The sequence below is a fragment of the Pinus tabuliformis genome, chromosome 5_2 (genome assembly GCF_031772625.1).
Source record: "Pinus tabuliformis cultivar Carrire ecotype Pingquan chromosome 5_2, CPIR1, whole genome shotgun sequence".
In the NCBI taxonomy this organism is placed as follows: domain Eukaryota; kingdom Viridiplantae; phylum Streptophyta; class Pinopsida; order Pinales; family Pinaceae; genus Pinus; species Pinus tabuliformis.
Window position 1 is genome coordinate 3,524,294 of NC_142306.1, and position 26,534 is coordinate 3,550,827.

A 26,534-nucleotide genomic window follows, 5' to 3' on the forward strand; every position below is an offset into this window, starting at 1 on the left:
TAATCTCTAAACAGGAAATCACTAAATATTTAAATCTATCAAAATAGGTTGTAAAGATCTAGTCAAATATTCCAAATCACAACACCTGTGAATAAACTGAAAGAGACTTTTGTTATATGGCTCATGGTTGACAAAAACCTCCTTGGGTTTCTCAAAATTACTTTCCATCTATTCTAACATGGCGTTGCGCTAAAATGACTAAAACAGTGAAACAAATGCAAAATTTGTTTTGTTTTAATCTAGGCTTCAAATATCACCGTATATCTCCCACATAGTAACACCGTTGGAAAGATTTTTCCAAGCTCCTTCTGGCGAACATGCTTACAGTCATGGGTCTATAAGATTTGAAATCTAGTTATGTGTCTTGGAGTGGGTTTTCCCGTTATTCCTTTGTATTGCGATTAATGTATGGTTCCCGGGTTTCTAAAGGAAATCCCGATAGTTATAAGGGTTCTGAATTGTGTAATGTGACCTGCGAAAGTCTCGATAGCCGATTGTGATCAGCGATAGAGGTGGGGTCTTGGAATCTATGCAAGAGTCGTATGAAAGGCGGAAAAACTTATGTTTTGGGCTTATTTTCCTTTGTAAACGAGTTATAAGGGAAATAGCGCTGATAAAAGCCTTTGTGGGTTAAATATATGTGTAGCAATGTTTAAAGAGGGAAGGTTACATATAAGTGGAAAAAATATTATAGATACGGGCTTATAGGTTTTATAAAGGAAGGAATAGGTTCTTAAGTCCCGATAGAAGGATTTAGAAGGATGACTTTAATAGAGTCATAAACAAAGGTTTGAGGGTTGATTAAAAGTCCCGAAAGGAGGTTTTGGCGGGGTGATTGAGTTCCAATACAAAGGAACAAATGAAAAAGGGGCCTTAATCATTTATGGTTGGAGAAGATTTGACTCCTTTGAGAGTCAAATACCTAGGACAAATGTATTTATGCATTTTTATGCATACTGTGGGTGTAAGAGGGGGTAACCGTGCATCATAGTGGTATCAGGGTGGAATTATAATCAGAGCAGGTTGTAATTGAAGTAATTGGGGTCAACAGAACAAAGAATTCTATGAGAAAGGATTGAGAACATAATATGTGTTAAGGTGTTATGCAGGCAAGAGGAAGGATCAAATTCTAATCTGACAGAAGAAGGCATGCATAGGTGATGTGTAGCAGAACTTGCAGATGCAAGAGACAGAGGAAATCCATCCAAGGCACAGGTGGAATGGCGAAACACAATCATGTTGAGATCTTGAAGGTGAGATAATATGTTATGTTCTGTTTTAAATTGAGAATGTGTGTTTATATACTAAGGCATAGGTGACAGCAAGAGAAGCTGTGAGAGGAGAACCAGATGTGTTCTTGAAGACAGAGTAAGGAAAACACTCTGAAGAAAAGTGGCAGTGATCTGAAAGAATCCAACAAGAGATTGGATGGAGAGAGGATAGCTTAAGTGTTCTCAAGAGAGAGTGGGAGATTGCAGAAGCCTAGAAGGAGCAAAGGTGTTTCTCAAGAGGAGGTTCCAGACATAGGACCCGTGCTTACCAAAAGACTGAGTGAGGAGAGCTTAGTGAGGTAAGATTGTAGCAAGGAGGACTAGCTGTTGCAGAGGCTTGTTGCAGATAAGTGAGGAGCTCATGAAGAAAGAGGAGGAGAAGATGACTACTGATAGTCATAGCAAAGGTTCAAAGAGAAGCCACAACAAAAGAAAGATGAAGAAAGAGGATGCTAAGGCAAATGGCAAGAGGATGAGTCAAGAGGAAATTGACAAAGAGACTGCAGAGTTAAAAGAACAACTCTATGTATTAAGAAGAATACTTGAGGAAAGCCAAAGACTCGGTTGGTTCTTAAGGAAGAAGCTAGTGGAATGGAATGAGATGCAAAGAAGGCTACAACAAAAGCAAGTAAAGTGGCTAATGGAAAAACTCAAGGAAGTTTAGTTGGAAATGGAAATGGAAGAGTACATTTGTGAAACATAACAGGGAGAAATTCTAGGAGAAAGTGAATATGAAGACTTGAAGACTAAAACTTCAAGTAAGGCCAAAGGGTCACATGGTTTTAAATCTAACAATTTGTGTATGATTGCAGGTGAAACATGTAAGGAAGGACAATTTTTTGATATTTTCATAAATGAGAAAGAAGATAAGTAGAATCTAAATTTTGTTCTAGAAGAAGATGAGATAGATAGGTCTCAAATACAGTTGAGGAAAGATATCAAGCAACCAAGTGAAGGGCTTGAAGAGATTGAAGAGGAGACCATCGAAGAATTTCTGAATCCTGTGAAGGATTTAGAACAACAAGGAGAAATGATGGCTAAACCATCAAGTGAGACCACAGAGTCTTATGTTTTTAAGACTAATAGTTTGTCTCTGGATGTAGAACAAATGCAAGAGAATGATAATGCAGATGGTGCGACAAGGATAGCTCTTGGAGAAGATAAACAACAAGAGATTAAAGGCAATATTGAAGAAGAGACTATTTTCGTTGAAAACATAATACAGGATCATCAGTTCACTATGATGATAGGCACAATGGAAATAGCCATGGAAGCTATTGAAGAAGAAGGACATCTACTGAAGGATGTTATGAAGGAAGGAACCTATGCAAAGGATTTAACCTTTGGAGGAAGAACACTAATAAAAGAGTGTTTTGCAGAGGTTGAGTAATCTTTTGAAGCTATCAGAAGTATGGAGAAGTATATTTTAGAATATAAAAACTCTGAAGTAAAGGAGGGTGAAGAATATCTCTTAAATGGGAGAAGTTGTGAATTATTGCAACAAAAAGAACTTAGGATTGGAGGTGATGATGAAACACTTGCAAAGTGTCACGGAGAAATTGCATTGCTAGCATATTTGCTGGAAAATTCAAAGTATGACAGTGTGATTGCAGAAGAAGGAGTTCACTATGGTGGACAAGGGTAGGAAGACATCATTAGGATAGATGATGTGGAAGAGAGAATAGTTGAGAGTCTCATGAATTCTTTTGAGAATTCAAATAAACATACTAAAGTGATGACAAACGAAAAAGAAACAGAGGAGCAAACTAAACTATTGCCAAAGGGAGATAAGGCACAGAAGCCTTATGTTTTTTATTTTAACAAGTGTTTTGTGAGTGCAGTTTTTGTTGCAATTGCTGGAGGAGATTTGGCACAAGTGAACAACCAAATAAAGGTGAAAGAAGAAGACTCGGTGGAAGAATTAAATCCATGGAACAAATATGTTAAATTGCTGAAGAGAGTGTTGGACAATCATGATTCAATCATGTGAGAGGGTAAGGATGATACGGAGGTATTCAAAGCCAACATAAGAGACATAGCAAAAGTCAACATAGAAGTTAGCATAGCAAGCAAAGCAAAAGTTGGAGCAAGAACAAGAGTAGAAGAACAAGTAAGGAACCAGTAACTACAAAGAGAAAGTAACCAATAATAGATTAAAGAATTAGTGGAAAACAACAACAACCTAAAACAAAGAGAAGGAGGTAGAAGTAAGAAAAAGAACATGGACCAGTCCAAAGATGTACTGGAAACAGAGATTGAAGAAATGTGGCAATTGATGACAAAGCAGTTCAAATGGAGGAAAATAGTAGCAACAAGAAGAAAGATTAATCATAACATGAACCTGATTGACAAAGAGAAGAAAATGGAGTAGAAGAGAATAGAAGTGCAACAATAGCAAAGGAAAAAGACATTTCGACAGTTACAAAGCAAAGTATGGGATCCAGGAAGACCAGGATCAAAGATACATGATTAGGATACCATGAATATTTTCTAGTTTGGGAGTCTAATGTGGGAGCATTCAACCCAAGAGAAAATCATTGTAATTAAGTAGACATAGGAGGTCATGCATTTTTAGGAATTTGGATTCTTAAGTGATGAATAAATGTAATATTAGGCTTTTGAGTACATAGAATAGGAATAAATTAGATGTGTGAGATATCTTGTAAATACCCTTGAATAAGAGGGACATGAGTGGGCAATAATGAAAAAAGAGTCTAAAGTCAATTAGGACTCTTAGAACAGTTCATGATTCAAGGGACAAGAGAAAGATTTTAGGAATTTAATGAATTAGAAGTGGACATAGAGGATAGGGTACATCTAGGAGTCGGTTCAATAGATCTAGGAGTCAAACCAGGATGAGTTCAACAGAACTCACTGGCATATATGTAAGCCCACAGGCAGAATCAAGTTAGAGGCCATAGTATTGAAGAATAGGCCCGTGAGAGACAGAAAAGTCTCGAATGTAATCAATTCTTCATATTAATATATAGAGGTTCATTTTGGTATTGTGTAAATGTGTGAAACAAGTGTATAACAATTGATTTCTGCGTAAACTCGTAGGTTCTGTAACAGAGGATTACAGGCAGAGTTCTAAGGAATGCACGAAGGTGAGAATGACTCAAAGGAATCATAAGGGAACTTTGGTTCCAGTTGAAGGATCAGAGCAAGCTCTGGAGAGATAGTGAGGGAAGAATTCACAGAGTTAAGTTTAGAAGAGGTAGAAGAGAGGAAAGCAAAAGATTGAAGAAACCAGAGACCACAGAGAAAATTAAAGAAAATGGCGAAAAAACACAAGTAAAGAGATGGGCGATATGTAAAGTATAGCTACATAGGAGCCATTAGATCTGTGAGATAAATGGTCCAGATCATATCGCATCGGCGAAACCTTTGGGCGTTATTGGACCTTGACCATCGAGAAGTCTGATTGCAATAATGCGATATATCATGGACCGTGGGATCAAGAGTCCAAATCGATGGTCCAGATGAGGTTGGTGATCGCATGTCGGAGAGGTCAAAGGGTTGGCTATGATTTTATAATGAAGGGCCAATACGCTGATAGAGATAAGCACTGATTGGCGATCGGAGGAATCGGAGTAGCAGAAGAGTTAATAAGAGGAGCGGACCCGACGGAGTTTACAGTGGCAGGTTTATAAGATTTGAAATCCGGTTATGTGCGTTGGAGTGGGTTTTGCCATTATTCCTTTGTATTGTGATTAATGTATGGTTATGGGGTTTCTAAAGGAAATCCCCATAGTTATAAGGGTTCTGAATTGTGTAATGTGGTCTGTGAAAGTCTCGATAGCCGATTGCAACCAGTGATAAAGGTGGTGTCTCGGGATCTATGCAGGAGTTGTATGAAAGGCAGAAAAAGGTATGTTTTGGGCGTATTTTCCTTTGTAAACAAATAATAAGGGAAATAGCGTCGATAAAAGCCTTTATGGGTTAAATATATGTGTAGCAATGTTTAAATAGGGAAGGTTACATATAAGTGGAAAAAAGATTATAGTTGCGGTCTTATAGGTTTTATAAAGGAAGGAAGAGGGTCTTAAGTCCCGATAGAAGGATTTAGAAGGATGACTTTAATAGAGTCATAAAAAAAGGTTTGAGGGTTGGTTAAAAGTCCCGATAGGAGGTTTTGGCGAGGTGATTGAGTTCCAATACAAAGTAACCGATGAAAAAGGGGCCTTAATCATTTATGGTTGGAGAATATTTGACTCCTTTGAGAGTCAAATACCTGGGACAGATATATTTATGCATTGTTATGCATACTGTGGTTGTAAGTGGGGGTAACCCTGCATCAGGGAGTGACAAATTTATATGCTAGGTAGTGCCAAGGTATTCTAAACTACCAAGGTGAATCAACAAGTGCTAAGGTGTGTTAGGGAGTGTCAAAGCATGCAAAGAAATGTGGGGGATGCTAACACATGCCACATAGTCTTAAGGCATTCTAATACATGTCAGGTGCTATGGAATGTCAATATGTAAATTTTGTTTCTTAGTTGTTTTATGGCCATGTTTGGATGTGATAAGCCTTCTCTTGGTAACTTGTTAAGTGGGATGAGTTTAGATTGGACATGAGCAGCCTAAGATGAGTTACATGTAGTTCTTACAAGACATATGTTGAATTTCCATGACACATGATAATTTGCGTTTGGTATAGAATCTTTGATGCAAACACACTCAAGTGCCACAACACATCTACTTTACATAATGAAATCTACACAGATCAGGGAATCAACTAGGGCACATGACAATTTTTAACTTTTTCTAATGCTTCTTCATTATATTACAAACTATAATAGGTCATGCTAGAGCTCCCGTACTATGCATCATGTCCCATTAAAATGTGATTGATACAAGGAATAAAACTAGGGATTGGTGTTAGTCCTTTGACAAGAAATCTACCTTGACCAAGAAAACACTTGACCTATTTATCGATGGTGGCCACACACAATTCTTTCAGTCCATGCGTCTGGAACACATATGGCACTGCGTCCTCTTGCCTCCTATTTTTCAACTCCTCAATCTACCTCTATCAATGAACTCAACTACTTTAGGTTACTAAACTTGACTCAACAAAATTTTCCCTTTAAATACCTCCTTTTTCCTTCAAGGTCTGCAACAATTAGGGTCTTCAATTAATTGTTTACAACTCCGTTTGTGAACAACTCTTTGGTATGCCCATTTTTCTATAGTGCTACTACAAGATGACAAGTCTTGTGCTATGGAGGTCACCCTTCTTCTCATTCACTCAATCCTCTACAATACAAGGAACTAGGGCTAGTTAGCTAGTCCACTTGACTGTTACTTTAGTCCTTAAAATTTTGCACGTCCTTAGGACAAATACAACCACCCTTCTATTAGTCTTGTTTTCCTTCATAAGTACAAGACTTAGGGCTCTTCTTTAACCATCACCTAACAACCCTCCAACTATGCTAGGACTGCAATCAATTTTCCCAACCACAATCGATTCTTTTACTGATTTAAGGCACACAGCACTGCCCTCATCCAGGGCTCTAAAAATATGCCACCTGATAGTGATTTAAGTCCTCTCAAAATCACTATTCTTGTGTACCAATTTCTTTATTGTCTAATCTATGAAGAAATCTGAACTACTCCTCTTATCATCCTTCTAACAATCTATAAATGACTAAACTAGGGTCACAAATCATCCACTAACAGTCCATTAACTAATTGTCTATAGGTTTCTTCATATCTTTGTCCAAAAATCTATGGATAGTCCACCAAAATCAACTCCTCTTCATGTCAATCCATTCCTCATATGGCACATTTCTTCTGTTCAATCTTCTACTCAGGTTCCACCCTCCTTTGGATCTTCTATCTACACACATACTTCTGCAAACCATATTCCATATATGTGGTCTATATTGCAGAGATAATCATCATCCTAGGAGTCATGACCTATCTTCTTCTACTCAGATTTGTCACAGTCTTAAGGGCATACCTTATGGAATGAACATGCTAGGAAAATTAAATAACTAGGGAATTATACTTATATTCTAATTGCCTTATAACAAAGCCTATCCACCCATAGAAAAAGCAACAACCCTTTCCTCCATAAGAGACTTGAACTAGATCATATGGATCCATAGATTATGGGCATTTTTCTTTACTAAATCTTGACTTGAACTTAAAATCTCTACAACCCTCAAACTACGATTACCTCGAATCAATATTACACCTACAAACACTTATGTTCTGGCGCAAAAATCTAGTCCAGGCCCTCCTCCATTTGTGTTGGTATTTATCACATACCTTGCAACCTACTAACCACCACAAGACAAGGTCTCAACCCTCTCTGCTATTTTAGAATTTGATGTGGCCCTCACACAAAAACACCATTGAAATCACATGCCCAAATTCTCATGAGCTGCCTCTCTTAAGCTTGATATACCAGAAGAGAACCAACATTATGCCACCCTACTTCTTAGCTCGAACCCATTAAGGTATGCGACATTCTTGTGAACCCTCACATGATGATATTTCTCTTGCTGCATGTTGTTGGCCTCCCTTTAGCAACCCTTACGCAACCCTCTAACTCATCCTACTTTAGGACTACATCCCTCTTGTCCTCCTTGATCAAATGAGCTCCTTCTCACTTGATGTTCTTTCCTTCATACTAATGCCTACTAAAATAACTTTTACTAGCTAGGCCTCTTAGGAACCCTCTAGAACTTACAAGTTGTATCCACTTAGACATTAGGAAATATTAATTTTCCCTTTTAATTTTCTTTTAGAATTTAAACCCCTTCTTGGGTCCAAAACCCCTTTGCTTGGGTTCTTTTCCCACAAAGCCTTTTGTGATCAAACTCACAGAAACCCATCTCACTAGGATTGTGGAATATCTCCCAAGCTACACAATTCAACAACATAGTCTAGTTGTAGTAATTGTAACTTGTTCAAGCTCTTATAGTAGAGCAAGGACTTGGTTGGGTTCCTAAGTTGCAAATTAAGTAAGGTTAGTTGTGAGGGAAAGATAGCCAGGGAGAGTCAGGGCATGACAATGAATGGAAAGGTACGCTAACACATGCTAGAAAATATCAATGCATGCTGAGGAGTGTTAGGGAGTTTTGAGGCGTCATAAGGGTGAACTAGGTCAAAATGCATGGAAATGAACAAATAAGAGTGTGTCCGAGGGAGTGTGAGTGAATAGAAGTGTGCCAAGGAAGAAGCATGTTATGAGAAGCTCATAATAAGATTTGCAAGAGGCAAGCCTATGGATGTGATAAGGGGCTCTACATAACAGTTTTAGGCAAAGGGAGACTTTGTGCTAGGCACAACACTATTTTTCCTTTAGCTATTACTTTTATATGACATGTGCCACACTTTGGCCAAATTCTCACATTTTAAAATATTTTAGATAGTTTCATATTGTACATTGTTTTTTATAATTTTTAGGGAATTTTGCTTGTGCCAAATTATACCATGTGTGTCTTGTCCATCTAGTGGTTCTTGCAAACTCTTAGTTAATGATATATTGTTTATATGAACTGGACATACATGTGAAATATTGTCTGTGTAAGCTATGTTGCTTAGTTGTTTTATGGTCATGGCTAGATGTGATCCTTTCCTTGGTCAGTTCTTAAGTGGGACAGGTTGAGCTTGGACATTAGTGGCCTAAGATTAGTTATAGGTAGTTCTTAGGTGAACAAGGCACAATCTACTTGTATTAGGTGCAACTGGTCAAGTTATTGCGGCCGAAGCAGGCCAATGTCACATGAAATGTAGTAGCTAAGGACTTGATTGGGTTCCTAGGTCGTGAAAAAATGTAAGGTTAGTTGTGAGGGTGTGAGTGTCAAGGTGTGCTAGGGAATGATAACATCTACCAAATAGTGTGAAGGCATGTCAAATATGATAATATGTGCCGAGTGCTAAGGCATGCGAAGATGTGTAAGGGTGTCACGATATGTGCTAGGGACTGTTAATGAAACAAAAAGGAGAAATAAGTTAAACTACAAGGAAATGAACACATAAGAGGGTTAATAAGTCATTAATTTACCTTTTCCAAGATGGTCATGCTAGTCACACCAACACTAGCTACCAATAAGTGCCAAGTGCTAGTGCATTCTAAGTGCCAAATATTCCTCTATTACTTCTCATCTACTTTCCAATAGTTGATGTCAAATAAATTTAATATTAAACCATGTCAAAGCATAACAAGGCATCTCAACGAATGCTAGACATGCTAAGAATTTCCAAGAACTAACATGTGCCAAGTGCCAATGTGTCTTAGGGAGTGATACACATATTTCTATGAAGTGGCAGGGCATGTCGAACAGTGCTAAGGTGTGCCAAAGAGTGCTAATGCATGCTAAGGAGTTTTAAGGAGTACTAGGGAAACACAAGGGAGCACTAGGTCAAAATGCATGGAAGTGAATGAATATAAGGGTGTGTTAGGGTGTGTCAACGAGTGCTAGTTGGCATCCCATGCAAGGAGTGACAAAGTATGCTAAGCACTAATAAGGCATGCTATGGAATATCAAGGCATGTTAAGAAGTCCCAGAGTGTGCTAGGGAGTTCCAGTGTGTGTAAACATGCACCAAATAGTGCCAAGACATGACATATGATAAGGCATGCTAGGATGTGCAAGTTGTCAAGGTATGAAAATGTGTGTCAAGGAGTGTTAAGAAACATAAGGAAGAACCAAGCTAAAATGCAGGGAAATGAAAATATAAGAGGGTTATTAAGTCAAGACTTTATTTTTTTCAAAAGGGGCATGCTAGGCACACTAATAATAGGTTCCAATACATGTCAAGTCCCAATTTGTGCCAAGTGCTAATGTATGTTAATGCATGCCAAATTGTTTGAATGCATGCCCGGGACTACAGGGCATGCCAACACATGTTAGGAGAGTGTTATGTTATGTGAGGGCCTGCCAACATGTGCTCGAGTGATCCACGTGGGTCCAGACACATGCAGAAGTCCAAGAGGACTCAGAAAGGGTAAACATTCAAAGTGGTTATATTGTTCCCAAACTAGCACCAGACTGAAGTTCGTGTTGCCCTAATTTCATATGTGTGAACGACACTCAAATCCGAGCTCGTATGGAGGAGATAGATCCAGTCAAATTTGTGGTCAAATTTGGGTAGTGGGTCAGGTTTAAGTGTCCTACAAATTCACCGTCAATCAACATGGAAACTTAGCTCCTGAGAGCGGGCAAAATTGTTGACTCTTTAATTTGTCTAATATCCCTTATATTAGACAAAATCTAAAAGGACCTATTATTATTAAAAAATAAAAATAAAAACATATTAAAATAGGTGGTGGGCCATGACCCCCGCCACCTCTATCGGACCTCACATAGAACAAATTTAATTAAGAAAATCGATCGATAGGATGTGGCGCCTGCTAGCCCCAACCAACATATGACACCAAATTTTTATATTAAAAACAATATATTAGAAAAGGGTCGGCAACCATGACCCAGCCGGACCCTCCAACCTACAACCCACAAATATATATATAGATAAGCCCCAAGGGTTAGCTTAGTTGGTCAAAATCAGTGCCTCACCATCGGGAGGTCACAGGATCCATTCTCCTCGAAGCCCTTAGGGTTAGCCCTTGGTAGTGGGTTGCGGGGCTAGATTCCCTTCGGGGTGGATCAACCCAGATTTTTCCGTAGACGTAGCGCCACCCATTGACCAGGGTGTCCATGAACCACAACATAATATATATATATATATATCTATATATATATATATATATATATTATATATATATATATATATATATATATATATATATATATATATATATATATATATATATATATATATATATATATATATATATATATATATATAGATATAGATATCTATATATATATATATATAGATTATATATATATATATATATATATAGAATAAGGTGGGCAGCCAATAGCAGACCCGAACCCTATGCATTTGCCGCTTTTCAAAACCATGGGCGGTGCGGTTAGAAACCCCCCGACCGAAACGGCCAGCCTGTCGCTCGGCCGCCCACACCAACAACACCCATTTAACACAACCAACAAATGGTCACAAACCAAAACACATAATAAACCACGCCAAAATGGATATATGCATGCCATTTTTGGCAGGGGTGGGATTTGATCCCCCAATCCCTGTGCCTCCAATAGTCTACCCTAACCAACGTGCCGGTGGCGCTTCATTGGAAATTTCATCACCCTTACATTTAAAAACTTTCTATTCATTTGCATGGGAAAGAGAACGGAGGGGGATTTGAATGGAATGGAGAGTGGAATAGAGAAGGATGAGTAGTGGAACTGTGACACAGTCAACAAAGGTGGAACCATGATGGCATGTTTTTCGAGACAATTTTTTTAAAGAGAATCTTAAGATGCTAAAACGATTCTGTGGGAGGTAAAAATACATTTTGCTAGAATGTAACCAAGTTTATAGTCATTTTCACAGATTTTCATAGGGAATGCAATAGCGAGGTCAAATTCAGCTTTTGAGTAGCGGATTGGCAGATTCCCAGCGTAGGATAATCTTCGAGAATCTTGAGGGAATCTTCCAGATCCCTTGGAGGTTGAAATTTCCCAGATCTAGAATGTGGCCAACTTTATACTCATTCTTCTCAGAAGTTCACAAGGATCTCAATGGTGAGATTAGTTTTCTGATTTGAGTTGCAGATCTCCAGTCAACCTAAACGAGGGAATCTTTGTAGAATCACGAGGGAATCTAAAAGATCCCTACAGGCTTAGATTTTTCTAGTGTCACAATTCGACAAATGGATAGTCAATTTTACACCTATCAATGACACAAATTTAGTGATGTGGTCATTTTTTGTAGCTGGGCCTTTTATTTGTCAGCCATTTCCTATATTAGAGTGACAGTGTCAGATTCCAAAGCATGGACAGTCGATTCTATGCCATTCGACTACACAATTTGGATGGTGCATTCAAATCCATCATTTGAGTATTCCATTCTTCAGTCAGCATCATAGTTGAGGTATATGAAGTATTGTTGTCATGTAATTCTTTGATCATTTGTTGTGAGATGTACTGTTTCGATTCCTGCATGATGTATGATGCAGAATCTTAGTGTCTATTTCATTTGAGATGTGTTCATCATGGATTCTTATGTATGTGTTGATTGAGACCCCTCTCTTGCCATAATGGCGGGATACTCATTTTCACCATGGGTGTTTTGGTTGAGATCCATTTTATGTCATGATGACAAGATACTCATTGTCACCATGTGTATGTTTATGTCATGCTAATAGGAGGTCTATTGTGAATGATAGCTCCTATAGCGAAACATCTCGTGGACAGAATTTTCCACTCATGTAGAGGGCATATGTCCTTGTATGATAGAAAACATATTCCATGTAGATATTCACCATTTCTAGCACTAAATGAAGTGGCTAACACCATCTTGACATTGGGCCCAGAGACATAGTCCACACTGGACGAACTCCATTATCAATGTCTCTTGTTTATGATTTGTTGATCGTCATTATATTTCCATTTTCTTAAGCATTCATATATGTTCATCTATCTTCTTATAAAATGCAATGCTAACTACATCACATAAGCAAAATATCTTGGTTAAATCCGAGATTTGAGTCAACTCGGATCAAGTTTGGTATCAGAGTAGTCTTTGCATGGATGTGAATTGCGAGTGTGAACAATGGAACATACAACAATGGGGGATGACAAAGAGATGTATGAGGCCATGCTCAGAGTGTCATAAAATATGGAAATAATGTATGAACCTCTACAAGAAGAGACAAAGGAAAAGCAATGATTGTAGCTTCAGTTGCGAGCCACGGAAGAGGCCCTGGATGAACTGAAGCACAACAACCAGAGTCTTCAAGTAGATAATGTTGAATTAGAGATGCTTCTACGAGAAGATAAGGAGGAGAAACAATGGTTTATACAACATCTGCAAGCTAAGGATGAGGCCTTGGAAAAGTTCTAGCGTGACCCTTGTGAGGTAAAAACCAATTCTATGACTTCATGTATGTTTCTTGATGATGATCTCATTGTTTTTGAAAATCATACCACAGGAATTGGCTCCAAAATGCTGAAGAGAATGGGGTATGAAGGAAAAGGCTTGGGAATTAATGGCCAAGGCATTATCAACCCCATCAAAGTAGAGGAAGAACCCCGTCAGGAAGAACTTGGGTATGTCAGGAAGGAAGTTGGGGAATGTGCCAAGATAGCCAGTGAACCACCAACAACAAATGATGAGAAGCCCTCATCAGTTCTTTCCAAATCGACAGTGGAGGTAAAAGATGTTCATTTCCCTTCAGTTTCATCTTCACATAGTATGATTTCTATTGGAAATGTGGAGATACCAATTATATGGACAAACAAGAGGATCCTTACGAGGATGAGGTACAAGGAGGAAGAAGGACTTGGTGTTAATAGCCAAGGCATAACTCAGCCATTATAGGTTGTGCAAAGACCTCAATTTGGAGGCTTTGGATATACTAAAGGAGAATGCTCAAAGGTGTCATATGCCTACATGATATTGTTGAAATCGTCGGGGAAATAGAATTATGGGAACACTTCACCATCATACCATGGCAATGCCCATTTATGGGAAAGAGTTAACGCAAGATCTCATTTCCATAGTTACACTAGAGACAGCAAGGAAAGGCATAAAAAACTCATTATTCAAATGCTCATTTCAATTATAATCATGTTTTTGATGATGGACATAAATCATGGAATCAAAAAACATGTTCTTTTTGTGGTTTACATAACAATTTATTTGATGAGTGCTGGAAGAGAATGGCAGCATGAAAAAGGATGAGGTGTGAAAGACCCTTTCAATAGAAGGAAAAGAAGAAGGTAAAGAAGATCTAGAGGAAGAATACTTATTGAAGTCATTGTGATAGAGGTGGCCATTAAAGAGCCACGTGTTGGAGGCTCCATCCATAGCAGCACCTTAAATACAAAGTGTCGGTGCATGAACCACTTGAAAAATTCGTTCGATAAGAAAAACCACCACAAGGGGATGAACCATTCCCATTGATAAGTGAAAAATGGTTTCTATATAAGTTAGCGTCTCATGGTTGTGTGTTTGTGAATCATTTGTTGCAATTTAAACTGTAAAAGTGATCATGTGTTTTCCATAACTTGTTGCAGCAACAATGATGTGTGGCCTTAGTTTGTGTTGCATTTTAAACTGTGAAAATGATGTTGTGTTTCCATCACTTGTTAAAGAAAAAATAGTGTTTGGCCTTATTTTTGTAAATCATCTGTTGTAGTAATGATGTGTTTTCCATCGCTTGTTGAAGTAACAACGATATTTTGGCCTTGTTTTGATAGTTGGGGTATTGTTTCCTTTTGATGTAAACTTGACCATCGAGTATGTGTTATAAACTCGGGCAAGTATGGGATGCTTGGGTCACTAGTTGGTCTTGTAAATCAAGCATGTAATTTGCCAAACCAATGTACTACAGGTTTGCAGAGGTTGCAGGGTCATCTCATCACTTATGGCTCTGAAGGACAAAGGTGAAGGAGAAGGAAGGGTGACTTATCAGACACTTGTGGTGTAGACAATGTACAAAGAAGTTAGTGATAATTTTTCATGTTTTTGGAGGACCAAAAGCTCCTTAGTGGGGAGGAGCAATCCAGGTAGCTCTAGACACATACAGAAGTCCAAGAGGACTCAAAAATGTTCAAAATTTTTTGAGGTTAGATTGTTCCCAAACTAGCATCAGATGGAAGTGCTCATCGCCCTAATTCTAACTGTGTGAACGACACTCAATTCCGATCTCTTACGGAGGAGACAGAGCCAATCAAAGTTGCAGTCAAAGTTGGGAAGTGGGCCACATTTAAGTTTTCTACAAATTCACCATCAACTAGCATGGAAATTGAGCGCCTGAGAGCGGGCGAAGTTATTTCCTCTTTAATTTGTCTAAAATCCCTTATATTAGAAAAAATCTAATAGGACCTATTATTATTAAAAAATAAAAAAAATAAAAATTATATTAAGATAGGTGGCGGGCCATGACCCCACCGGACCCTCCAACCTCAGACCGACAAATATATATATATATATATATATATATATATATATATATATGATATAGGGTGGTCTGCCACTAGCGGACCTAACCCCTCGCCATTCTCGACTTGTCAAAACCGTCGACGGCGGGGTTTGAACTCGCCCAACCGAAACGGCCGCCCACCGCTCAAGCGCCCACACCAAAAACGCCCATTTAACATAACCAACAAACAGTCACAAACCAAAACACATAAAAAAACCATGCCAAAATGGATATATGTGCACCAGTTTTGGTAGGGGTAGTATTTGATCCCTTCACCCCTGCTCCTCCAGCAGTTCGCCGTAACCAACGCACCAATGGTGCTTCATTGGAAATTCCATTGCCCTCACATTTAAAACCCTTGAATTCATTTGTACGAGAAAGAGAACGGAGGAAAATTTGAATGGAATAGAGAGTGGAATAGAGAAATAGATGAGCAGTGGAATCATGACACAACCTACAGAGGTTGAACCATGATGGCATGCTTTTCGAGAGAGAATTTTTGGAGAGAATGTTAAGACGCTAAAAAGCTTCCTTGGTAGGTAAAAATTCATTTTGTCAAAATGTAACCAATTTTACAGTCATTTTTCTCAGATTTTCGCAAGGAACACAATGGTGGGGTGAGATTCTCCTTTTGAGAAGTGAATTTTCAGATTCCCAAAAGAGGAGAATCTTCAAGAATCTTGAGGGAATCTTCCAGATTCCTTGGAAGCTGAAATTTCCTAAATCTAGAATGCAACCAACTTTATACTCATTATTCTCAGAATTCCACAAGGATCTCAATCGTGAGATCAGTTTTTTGATTTGGGTTGAAGATATCCAGTCAACCCAGAGGAGGGAATCTTTGGAGAATCACGAGAGAATCTAAAAGATTCCTAAAGGCCCAAATTTTTACGGTGTCAGAATTCAACAAATGGATAGTCGATTTTACACCTCTCAACGACAAAAATTTAGTGGTACAGTCAGCGTTTGCAGCTACACCTTCTATTTGTCAACCATTTTCCATATTAGAGTGATAGTGTTAGATTTCAAAGCATGGACAGTTGATTCTATGCCATTCGACTCTGCGATTTCGATGGTGCACTCAGATCCAGCAGCTGAGTATTCCATTCTTCAGCCAACATCATAGTTGAGGTATATGAAGTGTTGTTTTCATGTACTTCTTTGATCATTTGTTGTGAGATGTACTATGGTGTTTCGATTCCTACTTGATGTATGATGCAAGATATTAGTTTCTATTTCATGGGAGATTTATTCGTCATGGATTGTTATGTATGTATTGATTGAGACCTCTTTGTTTCCATGATGGTGAGATAATCATTGTCACCATGGGTGTTTTTGTTGGTTGAGATCTCTTTGATGTCATGATGATGGGACACTCATTGTCACCATGTGTAAGTTTATGTCATGGTGATAGGAGGTCTATTGTGAGTGATAGTTCGTGTAGCGGAACGTCTCGTGGGGAGACTTTTCCACTCATGTAGAGGGAACATGTCCTATAATGAAGGAAAACATAGTCTATGTACATCTTCACCATTTCCAGCACTTAATGAAGTGGCCAACACCATCTTGACACCGGGCCTCGAGACGTAGTCCACATTGGACAAAATTTGTTATCAATGTTGCTTATTTATGACTTGTTGATCGTCACTATGTTTCCATTTTCTTGACCATGCATATATGTTAATTTATTATTTTATAAATTGCAATGCTAACTACATCACGGAAAATAAAGCTCTTTGTTAAATCCAGGAGTTGAGTAAACATGGATCATTGGGTGTCCTAGTCATGGCAAGATTTTCTAGGTACAAAGATGTTCCAAGACATGCAAGGTGCCAAGGAATGTTAGTGTGGGCCAAAACATGTTAATATGTGCCAAGAGTGTTGAGGAGTTCTAGATCTCTCTCATAAATAGAATTGACAGAGCTTGATTATGTATTAAATAATATAGTTCCTACACACACTAGTCGAACTTTATATAAAGGGAATTTGTTAGATAATAAACCTAATAAAGATTAATCATGTGTTGAATCATAGGAAAAATATATTCTCGTTACTTGATCACACACTAATTACTTAACAAATTGACTGAATATAACCACTAAGTCCATGGACACATAATAAAAAACACTCCATAACAATGGTCTTAAATCATTATCTTTTGACAAAAAATATAGTAGCATGCACATTGCATCATCAAAAAATCATTAGAATGATCAATGATGTCAAACATTTTTTCACCGTCACCAAAAGTAAACAAAAATAGCATTGGTGAGGGTCAATAAAATATTGTCAATAGAAGTGTCACCAAAGAGAGAATTAGTGACAAACCCTTAACAACTCTCACCAAAATTGCCACTAAAAATGGCTTTGGTGAAAAAACTTAAAGGACCATCACTAAATTCACTTACAACAATGTTTTTTTAATGACCGTCACCATATGTGACATTGGTGACGAACCTTAAAGGTCTGTCACAGGCATGACCCTCACTAATGAAATTTTTTTTGTAGTGTAGGGAGTGCGACAGTACTCGATGCGTCCATCGTAACCACTTTTCCCAACTCATTGGCGAGATGAGAGGTACTTCCCATGTTTCTCAAACTACATGGGCAGGATGATATTGAGTAAATAGCACGGCAAGAATGTATCACATCCTTCTCACAACCATACGAAGGGAAAGGATGAACCACATCCTACAATCACACATCACAATCTCACATAGGGAAAGGACAAACCACATTATACAATCACACATATGGAAAGGACGATCTACATTCTACAATCACAAGGCATAACAATCAACCATGGGGAAAGGATGAACCACATCCCACTGGAATGTCAACCAATAATTGCAGGGAATGAACATCCTACATGTGGGGGAAAGGATGAACCATGTCCCACTGACATGTCATCAGATGCTTATATGCATCTCTTACTGGGTATCCACATGAGAAGGTGAACCACTCATCCTGCTCATATTCCATAGGAGAAGATGAACCACTCATCCTATGCATATGTCATTAATAGGGGAAGGTGAACTACTCACCCTGCACTTGGCGCACCAATAGGTGAAGGTGAACCACTCACCCTATGCTCACTCATAACTCAATAAGTACCCCAAACCCCTGGGAGTTCCTGGAGCTCAATATTTAATCTTAATCAAGCATCCCTTCAGATAGGGAATAGTGTGAAGTTGCTTTCTGAAAGTCAAGACTAGATCAATAGGAGCCTCATAGCTCTATTAAGCAATATATAGATGTATATATAATAGAGATCTTGAAATCACTTAGCAATCCTCTGCTTCTTGTATATCTTGATGAAGAAAATAATTGACTAATCTTATTCCCTCTTACCTAGGGAGATCACGGCCTAAGCTTGTCTTTTCAAGGTGCAAAGTGTCCATCTGGCAGCCTACTTATCATAAAACCCATCCACTTTGTAATTGAACATGTCATAATCCTGGTAGTGTTCTTCCATAAACAGGAATGTCCCTTGCTATAACATATCACGAATAAAGTGATAGTGGGAGACAATATGATTATCTGAAAACTGAAACCCATTCTGCAATCTGCAATGACAGATTCCATCTCATGTTCAAATAGCTTACGGAAGAGCTTCAACAACCAACTGGCTTCATAATAAGCCATGCATTCAGCTTCAAGAAATACTGGGTGTATTACTCATCATATTGCTATCCGAGACAGTATCAGAATATTCATGGAGCCTTATACTCCGGTAGACAATTTTTTCTAAATACTAGCAAGAAACTATATAATATATGGGGCACCTCCATAATCTTGACTTAGAGACATGTGATAGATGATTATTAAGAAAAACAAGAATGAATGGATTCTCCATCTCACCAGGATTTTATGTGCAGGAAATAGTGTATCAAATATTTTCATCTTGGTTTCAAAAATCTTATATCAACATACATGATTAAAACTACTTTTTCAATCATTTCTCCCTCTAAATATTGAGAAAGTGGCCTTGCCCAAGTCATATCTACGTTTCCTATATTTTTTCTTTTGTTCTAAGTGCCATAGTCATTTATATAGTTTACTAAGGATTAAGTGGATCCCTCTGAAGCCTTGCTTCAGGTAGATATGCAGACTTCATCAATATGATCTTCATCCTTTTAAAAATGAGATTTTGCAATTGAGTGAGAGAATTTCAGAAATTCTCTTCTTCAGATCAGAGAGAAAATCATCTTCATGGTCCTGGAGAAATCCTTTCCTTCATCCAGTTACTTCATGACAGCTATTAACCCATGATGCAAAGGTTTGAGGTATCTGAGTACAACCATCCTTCTCCAAAGATTCAAGATTAGGGTCCTCTTAGTTTCCTTCTTCAATGAGGAGGCTATTCTAAGGGTCTCATCCTGGTTCTTTTAAAAGTTCAAGGTTTCTCATATTACAACCTTCTTCATCATTTTATTTCTTGGGTTCAAAACTATTGACTTGCTTCAGGATATCCAGAGAGATTTTGAAAGAATTGATAGTAGCATCCCTGCTCTACTATAGGTCTTCAACATAAGACATTGAAGATAAAAAGATTGTTTCTCCTCATCGTGAAAGTGAATTTTCCTTATTATCTATGATTTCACTGCATCACTGTTCAAGCTATGATTTTAATTACATTGACTTCACTGGTCAACGCCTATTGTTATCATAATAGAATGAATAGATACTTCAATTGAGAGCAGAGTAATAGTCCATTTCTCATGTTTCTTTGGCTCCTCTTCCTTTATGACAGAGGCTTGAGAAAATAGAATAATCGTTCTTTGAATACCTCAAGTATGACATAACGCTTATCTAGGAGAGGCTTACGAAAATGGAATAATTGTTCTTTGAATACTTCAAGTATGCCATAACCCTTATCTAGGAAGCCAAGGACAAAAGAGCTCTTGTATCTTTAACTAATAGATAATATAGAGGAAAAATCATTAATCAAGAAAATATAATGGTTGTCTTCTTCACAACTGTTTTTGTGAACAAGATTATACACCTGTCATCAATTTATGAGTGCTGTAATATAATCACTGCTTACGGAACATACAAAACTAAAGTGAAAGGAGGCTAGATGAGATGTAGAGTTGTATAGCAAATAGAAAACCTATTGATATACTATGCATAGAGGTATTGATGCTACCTATGAGGTAACTAAGAAGATTTAACTACACAAGGATTTGCTTTTTGATATAGCCATCCTGGCATAGAAGATGTGGTTGTTCTTGAGCTTTATGGTAACTTCAAGTCTTTGAACTTTCAGTGAGACCATTCCTTTCCGGGAGATATAAGATCTTGACTTCACCTGAATCTCGACTTCTTAGTCATTTAATATGGATCACAAATCTTATTATAGAAATAATTCTCACTGCCTAAAGTAATTTGTAAGACCATATTTTGAGCTTATTCCCTTATGTTGCTTAGGATTAGACTTTGTTGAGCATTCTTGGACTAAAAATGAGTACAAATCTTAAGACTAGATCTTTGTCCTCTTCACTGATATAAAGGGCTGCAAGTTCAACCTTCTTTATATAGGGTTTTCATAATATTTATACCCAGAATGGAGGAGTCTTTGATTCATCTCTTGGAGAGGTTATTTTAGATCAAACCTTCTAAAATATGGCTTCATTGAAGTAGATCTACTAGGAAACAAGCAAAAGGAAGTGTGAGGCCATAGAGCTCTAGTACGTGTGTATCCAAGACAAGGACCTTTTCATGGTAATTTTTACCACCTATAGTTTACATAGGCAAGAAGAATGTAATTTTGTCTTATGGAGACCATCCTACATGAACCTCATAAGATCATTGATATATGTGCAATGACATCATTAATGAATTTAGCAGCAAAACAAGGTATCATAAGAGTCCTCGTTATCGTTACTACAAACAATGAATTATCCCTATAATATCATAGTAGAGGAGACATCTGAAAACAATATGATCCTCCAACTCAAACTCTTGTAGATAGCACAACCGATAGATAATTTCCATCTTTCAAATGTGATAATTTAATTTTATTTAGAGTTACTCAGAGAAACTCGAAAATTGGCAAGGAGAAATCCAATACTGTACTTTGGACAAGAAATAAGGCCATCACTTACCTACAATAATTTCTTGCAATATAACACCATCTTTCAAGGAAGGGATCAATATGAAATTGAATAGATATACCTTAGATCAAGCCATAAATATGTAATTTTTTTGCAATTTGAAGGTTGAGAGTATCTCTGGTTAGGACAACATATCAAATTCTCTATGATAGACCATGGTTATCCTTTCTAGAGGTCTGACTACAAGCCTTGGAATTTTCATGATTATGATGCTATCCCATTCTACTCGATAAAGTGCCTTCCTTTGTTCGAACAAAATTTCATACTATAACCAATATGAACGAGGGATTCATTCCCTTCATAAGTAACATTAAGGTTGATGCTTCAACTCGAAGGGGAATAATGATTCAGGAGATGGACACAGGAAAGGCCATAGATTGCAATGAGAGAGGCTACCTGCAACCACTTGATGCCCATAAGCTCTTAAGAAATTAACCTTCTCTTGAGATTGCTTTTCTCTTTCGCATTTGCTTGGGCTTGTCTTTTCCTAAGCTCTAATGCGATGTTAATTTTGAGTTAACATGTTCTTTGCTTCAATTAGTTACTTCATCCATCCATTTTTCCATTAATCCATTAATAATCACATATAGTAACTTATGTACATGATCAATTTTGAACACAAGCCAAGACAAAAGAACACAAGAATATGGCACAAGCTAGGGAAAAACCGCAAGATGGGGAAAACCCTTGATCAAATCTTCTTATTATTAAACATCAAATTTTTAGTAGAGAGAGAGAAAGAGTATAATGATTTAAATTCAATATTGACTTGCCAAGATGAACATCTTATATCAAATCCCTTAAACATGAAGATGACTCAATCAAATGGAAACCATAGCACCAAGGGATGGGGTCTTCTACTCTACATTTTTGAATACTAGTTAAGGCACAAGCACAGTCATCTACAACACCCTTTTCATACTCGATAGACCTTCCGTGAACTGAGAAATTCCTTCAAACATATATTGTAGAAACTGGATGCCCCTTAACCTCCTTCTAAGATTCAAAACTAGACCATACAACCTATTGATCAAATATAACAGACTGCAGCCTTCCTTTAGAGGATAGCCGGCCTTGTGAACTAAGATTGGTCTGGATGGAAGTGGCCTAGATAAGTGTGGCCTACTTTAAGGTTTATTGTGATATCAATTCTCATTCAAAGCTACAGTCTTGAGCCCAGAATCATTCTCAAATAGAACCACAATTACTCCAGAGTCCAAGAAACCTCGACTTCCCTTTCTACTATAGAACTCAGGCTAGCAAATTTCCCATACTAATCCATATAGACGTGCGGCTGACTATCATGAAGAATCTCAAACCTCATCCCATAAACAAACAGTCCATCAACCTCTGTCAAGAACTCGGCTACCTCAGACCTTAACCAAGAAAGTTGATGTGTTTAAGAAGAATGGAGGACACCTATATATATAACAATTTGTCCTTATGGAGGTGAAGCTGACCTTAACATTTTGGAGGAAAATTTGAATTTCAAATTTTCATTTTTCCTGCCTTAATAAGGTCATGACTTGTAGAAATTATTTGAAGTAAATAAATATTTTTCCTTATCCAAATTTGGTGATCTTAAGGTTGATTTTGGACCTCTCAAAAAGAGGAATTCAATGCCACAATAATCTTCCTCAAAGGAGCAGACCAAAGTGGAATTTGGCCCTAGTTTCCAATTTTAACAAGAAGTCATCAAAACACTGGATTGATTGGGACATGAGGTGTAAAGGTGTTGACCCTCCCTTTTGCAACATAGCAACATAGTTGTTATCTCTAGCAAGACATGTCTCAGATCATATCTGAACCTCTTGGATGGGTCAAGTTGGTCTGGGCCTAACCTCTGAACCTTCCCTTGAAAATGCAAGAAAGAAGTTTGAAATATCTGATTTAAAAGCAAGGAAACCTACTTTTGAGTCCCACATTTAATACTGAGGCATTAGATGAAAATATCGACACAGGTTATGATTTTGAAGCAGGTCTTGGTGTCACAAATGCTTAAATATTCGTAACTCTTAGTTTAAACTATAAACTATGGATAATGCTATTATGTTATTGAGATTTATGTATCTCTTTTTGGAATTATTGTTTTTGTGTGTTCATATATTATGTTGTGATTATTTGAATTACGTGTAATTTATATAATTTTATTTTTTCCATATTTCTGAAACCTTTATTCAAATTTTGTGAAGCTCTTTCAAAATATTGAACTTTTTTGAACATCTCCATGTCATCCCACATTCATGATTGGAATATGGCATGGGGGTGATTGGTTGAAAGAAATATTTGGTTCAACACAATCTGTGTTTGGGTGGTACATGGAATTCCTTGACTTGGTTGGATTTGCATATGTTAATACAAGCTCTTTTCCCCTTATGTTCTATGTGTAAATGTTCTTGTTGGTATGTGGTTATGATTTTTATTCTATTACTATTTTTTATTTGGTTATATGTTGCTTATAAGTATGGCTTTATTACAGTCTTGAGTTACCACTCTCATCATGTTTTGGTTATTAGATGAAATTTTAATGAATGATTGACCTAACTGATGATATTGCAGCTAATCTAAGAGGGAATACAACCTTCTTGATGAATCTAAAATATGAAGTCCCTATGTTCAAATGTGTTTTTATAACCTATACATTACATGTTCATTATGTTTTTGACAAAATTCGTGTCATGGTTAGGATGATTCAAGGCAGGTCCTCGTTCAAGATTTTCATTAAAGGCATTATCTTCTTATTATTTATAATTTCTAATAATTTCATCAAGTTCTAGGTAGAGGCCTGAGTCCTAGCCTTGAAAATTGGCTCATATTTTTGGGGTCACTGGCATAGAACAGCTTCAAGAAGACTGCAGTCGCATGGATACCTTGTTGTGGTAGATACTAGAGGGTTATAGTGACATAAAGGGCCTATAATGGGAGCAAATGGGGGTCTAGTTCAGTTAAAAAGCAATTAAACTCAGTGGTTGGGCACCTAGAGTGGTTGGTTAACCCGTGGGGTTCCTGTAGCTCCTAAGGAAGGTTAGTTTGGTTTCGCTTCATCGATTCCACTTACATAACTGTACTTGGGGATTTGAATCATATCATAGTAAATATTAGTCACATATTTACCCCGGTAGACAAGTTAGCTTGGGTAAGTGTGGTAGGAGGGTGGTTACAATTATTTCATAATTTTGTAATCATTACAAAATAATTATTAGAAAGTACTCAATTATGTAATCGCATATCTACAACATCTAATAACATCATTTAAAGACCCATGCGAGAAAGATAAAGCGTGAAATTGGATGCATTCCATCCTATACTTAAGGTAATTTAAACTAAGGCTTATCTTATAGTAGTGGAGTGGAAAATAGGGTTATAATAGGGTTCTGATGTAATTTCTAATACTTCTCCTTCATGTGGCCATCGATTTTGCAACTACTAAAATAATTTGTAGGGCCCTTGCACAAATGTATAGTGGCTATTATCTCCCTTTCCTCTCACCCTTTCCATATCTTTCCCCCTTCCTTAGAAGCTTCTTTGTGTTATTTCAACTAAAAACACTTGACTACGCTTTCATTTGGCCTATGTTTTTTAGGTACTCTGCCTATACACAATCCATAACCATTGTTCTTTAAGTAAACAATATGCCCTACTTTCATATATGGTTGTGTAGAGCCCCTAGATACTTAAGGAGTACATATAGGTTCTTAGGATATATACCCATCATGATTTCCATCTTCTTTAATTCGATACGAATACAATTTTCCTTTACCTCTACCTAAAGTGGTGCCATCAAATCCATTGTTCCTTTACATACCTAATTAGGTAGAACTGAGATTTTATGAAGGTTTTAAATTCATCTCATTGAGTTATCGATGGATAAACCTACAGTGTATGTGTCCCCATATGCATTTCCTAGAAAGTTAAGGCATAGCCCTCTACCTTCATTCTTTCAAATGATATTCTATCTTCCACATCTACATGGTGAACTCTAAAGTAAACTTACAGTTACTCCAACTAGTGATTTAATTTTTTATAATAGATCATGCCTTGATTTGGCTTGATGTCAAACTTTACTTCCATGTTTAATAGGAAGAATTAATTATTCATGGCACTTTACCTTGGTTTTCCTTTCTATACTCTTTCCTTGACTATGTCTTAGGATATTACATATCCCTTTGATTGCCCCCTAGTACGAGGTCTCTAAGTTGGAATTTGTGCTGTCTCTTATTAGCCCAAGCTTATTACTGATGGCCACCATGTGGAGGTTCACATTATGGTTTACATCTAAAACTTTGATATAAAACCACAAAAATATCTCCTCTACCAAATCTCAAGGGTTGTTATGAACATATTAATTTTCCATGGCTTGGTTTTTATGACTCCCTGCATAAATTAATTCCTAAATCCTCTACAAAGTTTCTAATGATGTCCTAAATAAACCTACTTTTATACCAATATGATACATAAATAGACATAGATATTCCAATGGAACATCATAATAAATCTTACAAAAATATACTAAAATCTATATGATGAAGGTTAAACTCCTTAAATTCCTATTCTATTAATTATCATTTTCTTCTTATGCACTAAATAGGTAAAACACAAAAAAATGGAGAACAATAAATTACAATCGCACACCAACAACACCAACAACAAAAAACACAAGATAGCCATGAGGTTTATCTCAATTGGTCAAGTCCACATTGTAAAATTACATTTTCTATTGAGATGTCATGGGTTCAACTCCCCTAACACTCTTGAGGTCACGCTTTAAGGTTGGGCTGATAGGAAGTGAAATATTCATGTGGATCTACCTAGTACAAATATTTTGTGGTTGTAGTGGTTACCAATCTCTAGGGTCCATGAAAACCATACAAAAACAAAAACAACAAACACAAGATATGTTATAGGAAACTCTTACTCCAAAATTGAAATAATGCAAGTACAGAAGGAGAAGTCTACTACAAACACTAATATGGTTATATGTCACTCCCACATGAGGTTTTCTTACTCCAGTATGGAATAAGATACAATTATAGTGAATGGGACACCTTTTCCTCATAATGTCCCCATTATAACATAACTTGATATGCAACTAGGGGTTAGGATTGTCTCCTTCAACTCT